The 10747-nt window shown below is 36.5% G+C and overlaps 1 pseudogene; it reads right to left on the bottom strand.

Moving 5' to 3' along the window:
* Positions 1-412: 412 nt before the first annotated feature.
* Positions 413-975, bottom strand: LOC100968431 (ras-related protein Rab-9A-like; annotated as a pseudogene).
* Between the last annotated feature and the right edge of the window lie 9772 nt (positions 976-10747).

The raw sequence follows: 10747 nt of genomic DNA, 5'->3' as shown, positions 1-10747 counted from the left end.
AAAAAATCCAAGCATAATTTCTAGAATAGTCAAGTTTCTTGTTTGAATTGTAATTAAAGTCTTGATCATCTTATTTATTAGCTATGTGACTTACATGTTTAAACTAAAGAAATGTTGTTAAACAACTGTTGCAATTTATAAATGTAAGGTGCCATTATTCAGTAAATAGACTCCTCCATGAGTGGATGTGTTCCTTCTCCTACCAACTATTGAAAAGCAGCACTATACATTAGTTTAATTTTATTAGTAGATGATACACTGCTGCAAATGCTAATTCTCTTCTCCATCCCCATGTTGATTTTGTGTGTACCTGTGAGTTGTTTAGAATGCATCAACAATGTCTTTAACAATCAACATTAAGATGAGCTAGGCTTGGGCTTTCAATGAAGATTGACCAATGGTTTCGATGAAGTCAGACCATCACTCTCTGAGTCAAGTGATCTGACCTATCCCTGGTAGTAAGAACTCTTCGAACCCCTTTTTCAAATGCTACTGCCACATTTGTGGCATCTTTTGCACTTGTTTCAAATTAAGGATAATCGCTGCCGTCCCTGCACCAGGCTTGGGCTTCTTCTGCAGACACCTGCTGTTCACTGTCAGTCTTGTTACCCAAAATTACAAAAGGAAAGCTTTTGGGTTCTTTCACATCAGCGAAATATAAGAATTCTTTCTTCCGGTTACTTAAGTTCTGGAAGCTTTGGAATTGTCAACACTAAAAGTAAGCAGGCAGCAGTCAGAACCTCTGTAAAATGGCATCCTCAGGCTTCAGAATCGCTCCTGACCTGCTGTGTCCCAATTCTACTTGGTACCAAAATGTCCATCCACTTCCAAATCTTTACTTAAAAATTCCACGCCTATTGTATGAAAGAGCTGGGTATCAAACTTATTAATTACATATCTGTGCATAAGATAACTCTTTCCAACTCCACCATCTCCAAAGAGAATTACTTTAAAAAGTGATGATTTTCCTGCCATTAAGAGCTTTGGCTCCAGAACTCTTAATTGTTCAACTCAATCATCATTATCTCCTAGTGTTGTTGAGAAGATTCACTCAAATGACAGGGAGAAAGTATTTCATCACAATGCCGGCTTATTATAGGAGTGCAAGAAATTTCTCATGGCCATACAGAGCTCTGGGCCGGCCCATCTGAGTGCAATGAGAACAGAGAGAGGGTTGGGACCTGCATAGCAGAAGGCGGAAGTGGTGGAGATGCCAGGCTCTGACTCCAGCGGCTGCCATCAGGCGCAGAGGAAATAACATGGCCCCTGGCTTGGATGGGCTGCCGCACACTTTTAAACAGCAAGATCTTGCAAGAACTTGCGAACAATGGGGAAGACAGTCCCAAGGGGATGATGCTAAACCATTCATAAGAAACCCACCCCCATGAGCTAATCACCTCCTACCAGGCCCACTTCCAACACTGGGGATTACAATTTAACATGAGATTTGGTCAGGGACACATACCCAAACTATATAAACTACTATGGGTATATCAATTATAATAAAAATAAACTACATCCTTGGATAAAGAAAATGGAAGAAGTTACATTATAAAAAAAATTTCAACATCTTTTTGAAAATCAGAAATTGAATAGAAAATAGATACAGTGTAGCTAATTTTTCGAACAAGAGTGTCAAGTGTCAATGAAGAACTCTCATAAAAAACTTGCTAATTACTTCCATAGAATTCTGAGTCTTGGATTTTGCTGGTGGGTTCTAGAATGGAAAACATGAACTTATTTTCTTTCTTTCTTTCTTTCCCTTTCTCTCTCTCTCTCTCTTTCTTTCTCTTTCTTTCTTTTTTTCTTCTGAGACAGAGTCTCACTCTGTTGCCCAGGCTGGAGTGCAGTGGCATGATCTCAGCTCACTGCAACCTCTGCCCCCCGGGTTCAAGTGATTCTCCTGCCTCAGCCTCTTGAGTAGCTGGGATTACAGGCGTGTGATGCCATGCCTGGCTAATTTTGTATTTTTAGTAGAGATGGAGTTTCACCATGTTGGCCAGGCTGGTATCGAATTCCTGACCTCGTGATTCTCCCACCTCGGCCTCCCAAAATGCTGGGATTACAGGCGTGAACCACCACGCCCTGCCACAAAAGCTTATTTTCAAATTTATATAGAGTATAGTTGGCCTCCTCTCCTCCCTCACCATTCTCCCAAAATAAAAATCAGAATACAGTGGCTAGGAACCTAAAGCCTAGGCAAAAAGAAAAAAAAAAAGTTTAATCTCTAGTGAGACAGTGGAATCCTGGGATTACCTCTTACAAAGGAAGATGATAATCATTTATGGAATTGGAAACCAGGTGAGAAGGGGTCATAGAAATAATTGCATGCCTACATATAGCCTATTATTTTGCAAGCCTATTCCATAGGACCCCTAGGACAGGGGCACCCAGTAGTGCTTTCTGGTAAGTAGTTTAAAGTATTGTCATTTGGAGAAATAAAGGGCTCAAGAGAGAAGATAAAAGAGAAAAAGATACCCACTTACTGAAATTTGGACAACTAGCTGCCTTAACATCCTGAAATAAAACAGCATGGTTAACAAGGCCCATATGCACTTATATTGCCCTAACTCCAAATCAGATCAGTTAGTATGTCATTAATCCTATGATGAAAGCTCCCAACATAAGACAACATTAATGTTATTATTACTATTAGAAGTGTGAGGTCTTCTACTCTGACCCTACCTAAACTTGTTTATTTCAATGAGCAATTTTATTAATTTGCACTATATATACATTGACTCTCTATTGTTTCCTGCATATTCTTTTTAAAACTTTTTATTTTTAATTTTTGTGGGTACACAGTAGATGTGTATATTTATGGGGTACATGAAATATTTTGATATAGACATGTAATGCATAATAATAATGTCATGAAAATGGGCTATCCATCCCCCTCAAGCATTTATCCTTTGTGTTACAATCCAATCATACTCTTCTAGTTATTTTTAAATGTACAGTTAAATTATTATTGACTATGGTAACCTTGTTGTGCTATCAAATACTAGATCTTATTCATTCTTTCTATTTTATTGTACCCATTAACCATCCCCATCTCCCCACCAGCCCCCTACTGCCCTTCTCAGCTTCTGAAAATCATTCTTATACAATGTCCATGATTTCAATTATTTTAATTTTTAGATCTCACAAGTAAGTGAGAATGTATGATGTTATGCCTAGCTTGTTTCACTTAAAATCACTACCTCCAGTTTCATCCATGTTGTTGCAAGTGACTGAATCTCATTCTTTCTTATGGCTGAATAGTATTCTATTGTGAATATGTACCACTTTTCTTTATCCACTCATCTGTCGATGGATACTTAGGTTGCTTCCAAGTTTTGACTATTATAAACAGTGCTGCAACAAACATGGGAGTACAGGTATCTCTTTGATATACTGATTTCCTTTCTTTTGGTTATATACCGAGCAGTGGGATTGCTGGATCACATGGTAGCTCAATTTTTAGGTTTTTGAGGAACCTCCGAACTGTTCTCCATAGTGGTTATGCTAATTTACATTCCCACCAGCAGTATATGAGGATTCCTTTTTCTCCAAATCCTCACCAGCATTTGTTATTGCCTGTCTTTGGGGTATGACCCATTTTAGCTGGGGTGAGGTGATGTCTCATGGTAGGTTTTGATTTGCATTTCTCTGATGAACAATGATGCTGAGCACCTTTTTGTATGTCTGCCATTTCTATGTCTTCTTTCGAATGTCTATTCAAATCTTTTGCCCATTTATAAATCAGATAATATTTTTTTCTGTAGAGTTATTTAAGCTCCTTTTATATTATCATTATTACTCCCTTGTCAAATGAGTACTTTGCAAATATTTTCTCCCATTCCGTGGATTGTCTCTTCAATTTGTTGATTATTTCCTTTGCTGTTCGAAGCTTTTTAACTTGATGTGATCCCATTTCTCCATCTTTGCTTTGGTTGCCTGTTCTTGTGAAATACTACTCAGAAAATTTTTCTCTAGATCAATATCTTGGAGAGTTTTCCCAGTGCTTCTTTGTAGTAATTTTATAGTTTGAGGTCTTAAATTTAAGGCTTTAATCCATTTTGATTTAATTTTTGTATATGGTGAGAGATAGAGGTCTAATTTTTTTCATCTGCATATAGATAGCACGTTTCCCAGTACGATTTTTTTAAGTTTTTTCTGCAATGTATCTTCTTAGCACCTTTATCAAAAATGAGTTCACGGTAGGGGTGAGGATTTGTTTCTGGGTTCTCTATTGTGTTCCATTGGTCTATGTGTCTGTTTTTGTGCCAGTACTATGCTGTTTTGAATAAAATAGTTCTGTAGTAATTTAAAGTCAGGTAATATGATTCCTCCAGTTTTGTTCTTTTTGCTTAGGATAGCTTCAGCTATTATGGGTCTTTTGTGGTTTCATTTGACTTTTAGTACTTTTTTTATTTCTGTGAAGAATGTCATTGGTATTTTGATAGGAATTGCATTGAGTCTGTAGATGACTTTGGGTATTATGGACATTTTTAAAATATGGATTCTTGTGATCTGTGAACATGGAATATCTTTCTTATTTTTGGTGTCTTATTCAATTCCTTTCATCAGTGTTTTATAGTTTTCATTAAAGAAATCTTTCACTTCTTTGGTTAGGTTAATTCTCAGATATTTAATTATATGTGTGGCTGTTGTAAATAGGATTACTTTTTTATTTTGTTTTCATATTGTTCATTGTTGGCATATAGAAATGTTACTGATGTTTGTATGTTGGTTTCATAACCTAAAACGTTACTGAATTTTTTTGTCAATTGTCCATTCTACTAGTTTTCTTTTGGAGTTTTTAGGTTTTTCAAAATATAATATCATCAGCAACCAAAGGTAACTGGACTTCTTCTTTTTCAATTTGGATGTCCTTTATATCTTTCTCTTGTCTGATTGCTCTAGGTAAGACTTCCAGTACTATTTTAAATATCAGCGGTAAAAAGGGCATCGTTTTCATGTTCCACATCTTAGAGCAAAGGTTTTCAGTGTTTCCCCACTCAGTATGATACTAGCTGTGGGTGAGTCATACATGGCTTTTATTTTGTGGAGGTATGCTGCTTATATACCCAGTTTTTTTAAGGCTTTTATCCTGAAGGGATGTTAAATTTTATCAGATGCTCTTTCAGCATTAAGTAAAATTATCATATGGTTGTTTGTCCCTTTCATTCTGTTGATATGATGGTTTCCATATGTTGAACCATCCTTGCATCCCAAGGATAAATCCCACTTGTTATGATGAATGATCTTTTAATTGTATTGTTGAATTTTGTTTGCTGGTATTTTGTTGAGAATTTTTGCATCAATATTCATTAGAGATATTGGCTTGTAGTTTTGTTTCTTTGAAGTGTCTTTGCCTGGTTTTAGTATCAGGGTAATTCTGGCTTCATAGAATGATTTTGGAAGTATTATCTCCTTCTCAATTTTTTAGAACTGTTTGAGTAGGATTGGTATTAATTTTTCTTTAAATGTTTGGTAAAACTTAGCATCCCACAATCGGGTCCCAGACTTTTATTTTACTGGAGATTATTTTTTATGGCTTTAATCTCATTACTTGTCATTGGCCTGTTCAGACACCGGATTTCTTTGTGGCTCAGTCTTGGTAGGTTTTATGTGCCTAGGAATTTGCCCATTTCCTCTAGATTTTCTAATTTATTGACATATAGTTACTAATAGTAGACATTAATGACCCTTGGACTTTCTCTGGTATCAGCTGTAATGCCTTTTTTTCATCTCTGATTTTATTTATTTAGATCTTCTCCCTTTTTTTCTTAGTTGGTCTGGCTAGAGGTTTTCAGTCTAGTTTTAACTTAAAAAAATCAACTTATTGTTTCCCTGATTTTCTGTATTGCTTTATAAACTTTGATTTTATTTATTTCTGCTATAATATTTATTATTTCTTTTCTTCTACTAATTTTGGTCTGATATGGTCTGGCTTTTCTAATACTTTAAGATGCATCATTAGGTTGTTTATGTGAAATTTTTTTTTCTCTTTTTTGATGTAGGCACTTATAGCTATAATATTCCCTTTAGCACTTCTTTCTCTGTATCCCATAGGTTTTGGTATGTTGTGTTTCCATTATCATTTGTTTGAAGTAATTTTTAAATTTCCTTCTGAATTTCATTAAATCACTTGTCATTCAAGAGTATATATTGTTTAATATCCATGTGTTTATGTAGCTTCCAAAATTTTTCTTTTTATTGATTTCTAGTTTTATTTTACTGTAGTCAGAGAAGATGCTTGAAATGATTAAAAAAAATTTTGGAATGTTTTCAGACTTGTTTTGTTACCTAACATCTGGTCTGTCCTTGAAAATGATCCATGTGCTGATGAGAAGAATGTATATTTGGCATCCTTGAATGAAATGTTCTGTAAACTTCTGTTAGGTCCATTTGATCTATAGTGCAGATTAAGTCTGTTGTTTCTTTGTTGATTTTCTTTCTGAAAGATCTGTTCAAAGCTGACAGTGGGGTGCTAAAGTCTCCAACTAGTATTGCTTTGGTGACTATCTCTCTCTTTATCTCTGGTAATATTTGCTTTATAAATCTGGTTGCTCTAGTGGTGGGTGCATATATATTTCAAATTGTTATATCCTCTTGCTGAACTGACAACTTTCTTCTTATAGTTTTTGTCTTGAAATCTACTTTTTCTGATATCAGTATAGCTACTCCTGCTCTTTTTTGGTTCCTATTTGCATGGAATATCTTTTGCTATCCCTTTATTTTTAGTCTTTGAGTGTCTTTATAGGTGAAGTGTGTTTCTTGTAAACAACAGATCATTGGGTTTTGCTTTTTCATTCATTGAGCTAGTCTATGTCTTTTGATTGCAGAGTTTAGTCTATTTACATTCAATGTTGCCATTGATGAGTAAGGACTTACTCCTGCCATTTTGTTACTTATTTTATACTTATTTTGTTATCTTTTCTTCCTTTGTTCTTTCTTTCCTGTCTTTCTTTTAGAGAAGATGATTTTAGAAAAGGTTTTTTGATTTGAGGTTACTGTGAGGCTTGAAAACACTATCTTATAAACCATTATTTTAGAGTGATACCAACTTAACAACTTAATATTGTTTGCCTAAACAAGCCAACAAATAAGCAAAAATAAAACAAGCATAAACAAGCCAACAAGCACAAAGAAAAACAAACATGCAACAAATGAACAAAAAGAAAACTAATAACAACTATCTACCTTAACTTTGTCCATCAGCTTTTTACCTTTTTGTTGTTTTTATTTATATCTAATTGTATTGTGTATGTCTTGAAAATTTATTGTAGCTATTATTTTTTATTGTTTCATTGTTTAGTCATTCTACTTAAGATAAGAGAGTGTATACACCACAAGTTACCACGCTTTTCTGTGTATTTTTTATTGTCAATGAGTTTTGTACCTTCAGATGATTTCTTATTGCTCATTAGCATACTTTGAAGTACTCTCTAGCATTTTCTGCAGGACAGTCTGGTGTTGATGAAATCTCTCAGCTTTTGTTTCTGTGAAAGTCTTTATTTGACCTTTATGTTTGAAGGATACTTTTGCTGGATCTACTATTTTAGAGTAAACATTTATTTCCTTCAGCACTTTATATATGTCATACCACTCTCTTCTGACCTGTAATGTTTCTACTGAATAGGCTGCTGTCAAACATATTGGAGTGTCATTGTATGTTATTTGTTTATTTTCTTTTGCTGCTTTTAGGATCCTTTCTTTATTTTTGATGTTTGGAAGTTTGATTATTAAATGCCTTGAGGTAGTCTTCTTTGGTTTAAATCTCTTGGTGTTCTATAACCTTCTTATACTTGGATATTGATATCTTTCTCTAGATTTAGGAAGTTTTATTATTATCCCTATCAATAAATTTTCTACCCCTATCTATTTCTCTTCCTCCTCTTTAAGTCCAATTACTTAGCTCTGCCTTCATGTGGCTGTTTTCTGTATTCTCTAGGCATATTTTATTGTGTTGTATTCATTTTCATTTTGTTTCTCCTGGGTGTGTATTTTCTAATAGTCTGTTTTTAAGCTCACAAATTCTTCTGGTTGATCAATTCTTCTATTAAAAGACTCTGATGCATTCTTCTGTATGACAATTGCAGATCCCACCTCCAAAATTTCTGCTTGATTCTTTTTAATTATTTCAATATCTTTGTTATATTTGTCTGACAGATTCTGTGTTATCTTGAATTTGATTTTCCTCAACAGCTCTTTTGAATTCTGTATGAAAAGTCACATGTCTCTTTTTGTTCAGGATAGGTCCCTGGTGCCTTATTTAGTTCATTTGGTGAGGTTATATTTTCCTGGATGGTGTTCATGGTGGTAGATATTCTTTGGTGTCTAGGAATTGAAGAGTTAGGTATTTATTGTAGTCTTTACTGTCTGGGCTTATTTGTAGCCATCTTTCTTGGAAAGACTTTTCAGATATTTGAAACACTTGGGTGTTATGATCTAAGCTGTATATCCTTTAGGGGGGTACCCCAAGCCTGGTAATGCTGTGGTTCTTGCAGACTCATAGAGATTCCACCTTGTTAGTTTAGGCAAGATCCAGGAAAATTCTTTGGATTACTAGGCAGAGACTATGTTCTCTTCTCTACTTTCTCTCAAACATACGTAGTTTCTCTCTCTGTTCTGAGCTACTTAAAGTTGGGGGGGGTGGAGTGACACAAGCACCCCTATGGCCACCAGCCCTATGATTGCACTGGGTTCGACCTGAAGCCAACACAGCACTGGGTCTCGCCCAAGGCCTGCTCTAATTACTTCCTGGCTACTTCCAGGGGCTGCTGGCCCTGGAGCTCTGCAATCAGCCTGTGGTAAAGTCAGCTAGGCCTGTGTTCTTCCCTTCAGGGCAATGAGTTACCCTAGGTCTTGGGTAGGTCCAGATGTGCCATCTAGGAATCAGGGACTAGAATCAAAAACCTTAGAAGTCTACCTGGTGTTTTATTGTATTGTGGCTCAGCTGGTAATCAAACCACAAAACAGTCCTTTCACTCTTTCCTCCTCTTTCCAAAGGCAGAGGAGCCTCAACCTGTGGCCAATATCACCCCAGCCAGGAGTACTTCAAGACTACTGCTGATGTTCCCTTAATGCCAAAGGGCTCTTCAGTCAGTTTGTGGTGAATGCTTCCTAGCCTGGGTCTCACCCTCCTAGGTAGTGGACTCTCCTCTGGCCTAGCACAGGTCCAGAAATGCCATCTGAGACAAGTCCTGGAGTCAGGGGCCCCAAGAGCCTGTTTGGTGCTCTACCCACCTGTGGCCAAGTTGGTATCTAAGATGTAAGACAAAGTCCCCTTTACTTTTCCCTCTACTTTTCTCAAGTTAAAAGAGTCTTGCCCCATCACAGCTGAGAATGTGCTGGGTGTCACTTGAAGAGTCATCTCTAAGATGTCTCATCTAAGGCCATTGACATAGGACTTGGGTTTTGCTGGTTATTATTCAGGAGCCAAGGGTTCTTCAGTTACAAAATGATAAATTCTATCAGAACTTGGTCCTTCCCTTCAAGGCAACAAGTTTCCCTGTGGTGTAGGGTGTTGCTAGAAATATTTCAGAGCTAAAGCCTGAAAAATGGGCCTCAAAACTCTGACTGGTGCTGTACCCTGCTGTGGCCAAGCTGGTACCCAAGATGCAAGAGAAAGTCTCCCCACTCTTCTCTCTCCTCTCCTCAAATGGAGGACCTGTAAGCTGTGCAGCCTTTTGGACTTGTTAGCTATGCAGCCTGGATTTAGGAGGTGGATAATGCCAGCCCTCCTTAGCCACCATGGCTGGTGTCTCACTAGGTCACATGTTTCCCCAGTCTACTGGCTCTGGGCCCACTTCAGCCCTAGGACTCTCCTAGGAGTTGCAGTTCTTGTGGCCTAGATTGTCTTTTAAGTTTATTTATGGCTCCACAGCACTTTAGCCCACGGTGGCTAGGCTTGCAGAAACTGATTAGGACCACTGGAATTGGCAGTTCCCTTCTGTCTAGGGTTGGTTTTAATGCTTTATACACAGGAGGGCATCAGCTGGTTTTGTTTTCTGCTATAACAGTGCGGAACTGAGTTCAGTGTCTCTATGAGGGGGTGGCATCGATGATTCAAGACTGTTTTTCCTATCTCTTCAGTGTGCCTTTCAGTGACATGAAGTGAAAACCAGGTACTGTTAGTGGTCACCTGATTTTTGGTTCTTATGAATGTCCTTTTTTGTGTAGATAGTTGTTAAATTGTCGTCCTTTTAGGAGAGACGATCAGTGGAGCATTTTATTTCACCATCTTTGCTTTCCCCCTCACTTGGTGCATAAGGATTTAATTACCTCTTTCTGATTCTCTGTACCCTTTTCACTCAGTTATAGTCAATTATATTCTTATTTTTAAAGAAATATTAATATTGCTAAGGTATAATGTTGGCATTAATTGTATACACATAAAATATTATGTTAATATAATGTCTTAAAGCATTGTTTCCATTCCTTTACTCACATACTCACTATATCATTAGGTTAACTGCATGTATCTAATAAATATCATGCAGCATGTTTATAAATCCAATCTGTGACACTGTTCTTTTACAGGCAAGTTGAAGTTACATATGTATTGTACTTTCAGATTTATTTGGGCTTTTTTCATGTCATTTTGTTTCCTTTGTGTACCGTTTTGGTTTGTATTTTTTTTCTCTCTTCCCTTCCTCTGAATACATCAAGTTTTCTTTATTATTTTACTTTTTAAATACATTATATTTTAATTTTTAGTTGTCTCTTTTAAATTACTAATGTGCATGCTCAACTA

Source organism: Pan paniscus, chromosome 4, assembly GCF_029289425.2.
Source record: "Pan paniscus chromosome 4, NHGRI_mPanPan1-v2.0_pri, whole genome shotgun sequence".
NCBI lineage: Eukaryota > Metazoa > Chordata > Mammalia > Primates > Hominidae > Pan > Pan paniscus.
The sequence above is the reverse complement of the archived record's forward strand: the minus strand, read 5'-3'. Positions and strand labels throughout refer to the sequence as shown.